This window comes from Chiloscyllium plagiosum, chromosome 50, assembly GCF_004010195.1.
Source record: "Chiloscyllium plagiosum isolate BGI_BamShark_2017 chromosome 50, ASM401019v2, whole genome shotgun sequence".
NCBI lineage: Eukaryota > Metazoa > Chordata > Chondrichthyes > Orectolobiformes > Hemiscylliidae > Chiloscyllium > Chiloscyllium plagiosum.
Window position 1 is genome coordinate 5,885,860 of NC_057759.1, and position 3,730 is coordinate 5,889,589.

Here is a 3,730-nt window from a genome sequence, read left to right on the forward strand (position 1 = left end):
GTATGGAAATGAGCTGCCAGAGGAAGTGGTGGAGGCTGGTACAATTACAACATTTAAGAGGCATTTGGATGGGCACATGAATAGGAAGGGTTTGGAGGGATATAGGCTGGGTGCTGGCAGGTGGGACTAGATTGGGTGGGGATATCTGGACGGGTTTGACCAAAGGGTCTGTTTCCATGCTGTACATCTCTATGACTCCATGAGACATATGGGGCAGTTTTATTTTTAAACAAAGGGAGTGGTAGCAGTGGAACACACTGCCAGGGGTGGAGATGGAGGCAGATACGATAAGGACATCTGGGTAAGCAAATGAATATGCAAGAAATGGAGGGTTATGGACCAAGGGAAGGCAGAAGAGATTAATTGCATTTTGGTGGCATGTTCAGCACAACATCGTGGGTTGAAGGACCCGTTCCTATCCAGATTTTAATACAGTGTATACTTTGGATGAGGATTCATTCAAGTTGATTGAAACTGGGTAGGGTGCATTGTGAATATAGATTAAAAAATATAAACACCACCGATGAAATGGAAGTTTGACTCTTGGTTTGAACATATCTCTCTGGAAATGGAGGTCAATGCGAGTCTGACTCAATCCACTCTGTGACTGTGGAAAGGATGTTCTTCGCTCTGACAGCAGTAACATACCTGCTGTTTGTTTGAAGCAGCTGGTCACACTTGGCTCTGTACCGAGGGAATATTACATTGTCTTGGTCCTTTGAGTACTTGCCTGGAGGAAGTCAGAAGAGATACCTCCTGTAATTCAACATCAGCTGTGATTGGCAACATCAATATAACATTCAGATCCTCATCATTCAGGTTTTTCTTTTATTTAAAGCCAGCAATTTAAACAGAACCACGGGTCTGATTCCACTCCTGCCCTGAGCTGTTCGTTGTCCAATTTTTCTTAAAATTCTAAGCCCAAAGGAATGAGATCCAGAAACGAAACAACACCCATACAGCTCCATAAATGGGGCCTACATGATGCAAGTGGGTATGTGGATATGTGAGTTTAGTATTGATGTATACCTGTCAGTTCCTGCTTGGAGAATGTGTGAGTGTAGTTATCAAACTGTAACATTCATTATATGATCAATATATTTACATATTCAAACTGCAAAGACTGGCAGGGTCCAATTGATAACTGTCGAATCATAAAAATAATACAACACAGAGGGGGCTATTCAGCCCATCTTGTCCATGCCAACCCAAAGACCCCAGATGCCCTTCCTCATCCCATCTTCTTGCTGCAGACTGTAGCCTTGCAGTTAACGGAACTTGAGGTGCAGTTCCAGGGATTTTTGTTTAAAAGAGTTTAGGGTCTCTGCCTGCGCCACCAAATCAGGCAGCGAATTCCAGATACCCACTACTTTATGCATAAAAAACATTTTCCTCGCATATCATGTAATCCTACACCACTTTTGAATCAATGATCCCTGGTGTTTGAACTCTCTGCCAAAGGAAACAGGTTCCTCCTGTGTACTCTAACCTCTCCCCCTCACTATTTCGTGAAAAATCACACAACACTAGGTTATGGTTCAACAGGTTTATTTGGAAGCACAAGCTTTCGGAGTTCTGCTCCTTCATTAGTAGCTCACTATTTAGTATTCACTATTTAATATTCCTTAATCATGGCACCTCTGTTCCAAAGAATATAACCACAATCTCTCCAATCTCTTCCTACAATTCACCAGCCCTGGCAACATTCCAGTAAATCTCCTCTGCACTCTCTCCATAGCAATGACGTCCTTCCTGTGATGTGGTGACCCGACTGCACACAATACTCCAGTTGTAGCCTCACCAGTGCCTTATACAGTTTCTTGTTATATCCCTACTTTTGAATTCCATCCCTCTGCCCATGAAGGAGAGCATTCCACGTGCCTTCTTTACAACCCCATACACTTACACACCAAGATCTCTCACTTACCCTGCCCCCTCAGTATATTCCCATTTATTGTCTATTGCCATTTACTGATTGATTTCCCAAAATGCATTCCCTCACACTTATCAGAGCTGAACTCCATCTGCCACTTTCCTGCCCACTCCACCAAACCATCTATAAGCTATCTTCTACACTATCTACTAAATGGCCAATTTTTGGGTCATCTGCAAATTTCACAAATCTGCCCACCACATTCAAGTCCAAATCCTTAATGTATAAAACAAAGAGCAGAGGTCCTAACATGCAGAGCAGCCATCAACCATTACTATTTGTTACAGTTTATTACCACATTTTGTTGTGGTTCTGTTCGCTGAGCTGGGAATTTGTGTTGCAGAAGTTTCGTCCCCTGTCTAGGTGACATCCTCAGTGCTTGGGAGCGTCCTGTGAAGCACTTCTGTGATCTTTCCTCCAGCATTTGTAGTGGTTTATTATTACAGTTGTTATGGGGGATTTCAACATGCAAGTAGACTGGGAGAATCATGATGGTATTGCACCTCAAGAAAGAGACTTTGTGGATTGCCTCCGAGATGGATTCTTAGAACAGCTGGTGCTGGAGCCTACCAGGGAGAAGGCAATTCTGGATCTGGTATTGTGCAACGAACCAGAATTGATCAGGGAGCTCGAAGTGAAGGAGCCATTGGGAAGTAGTGAACATAATACAATAAGCTTCAATCTGCAATTTGAAAGGGAGAGGGTACAATCGGAATTGACAATATTTCAATTGAATAAAGGGAACCATGGAGCTATGAGGGAGGAGCTGGCCAAAGTTCAATGGTGAAATACTTTAGCAGGGATGACAGTGGAGGAACAATGGCAGATATTTCTGTGTATAATGCAGAAGATGCAGGATCATTTCATTCCAAAAAGGAAGAAAGATCCTAGGAGGAGGGATGGGTGGCCGTGGCTGACGAGGGAAGTTAAGAAACATATAAAGTTAAAAGAGAAAAAGTATAACATAGCAAAGATAAGTGGGAAAACGGAGGACTGGGAAGCTTTTAAAGAACAACAGAGGATTACTAAGAAGGAAATACGCAGAGAAAAATGAGGTACAAAGGTAAACTGGCAAAAAATATAAAGGAGGATATTAAAAGCTTTTTTTAGGTATGTGAAAGACAAAAAAATGGTTAAGACTAAAATTGGGCCCTTGAAGCCAGAAACAGGGGAATATATTATGGGGAACAAAGAAATGGGAGAAGAAATGAATTGGTACTTCAGATCTGTGTTCACTGGGGAAGACACAAGCAATCTCCCTGAGGTAACAGTGGCTGAAGGACCTGAACTGAAGGGAATTTATATTTGCCAGGAATTGGTGTTGGAGAGACTGTTAGGTCTGAAGGTTGATAAGTCCCTGGGGCCTGATGGTCTACATCCCAGGTGGCTCGAGAAGGGCCTGATGGTCTACATCCCAGGTGGCTCGAGAAATCGTGGATGCATTGGTGATTATTTTCCAGAGTTTGATAGATTTGGGAGCAGTTCCTGCGGATTGGAGGGTGGCTAAGTTTGTATCACTTTTTAAGAAAGGTGGGAGAGAGAAAGCAGGAAATTATAGACCAGTTAGTTTGACCTCAGTGGGGGAAAGATGCTGGAGTCTATTATAAAGGATGAAATTACGACACATCTGGATAGTAGTAACAGGATAGGTCAGAGTCAGCATGGATTTATGAAGGGGAAATCATGCTTGACTAATCTTCTGGAATTTTTTGAGGATGTAACTCTGAAGAAGGACAAGGGAGGTCCAATGTATGTAGTGTACCTGGACTTTCAGAAAGCTTTTGATAAAGCCCCACA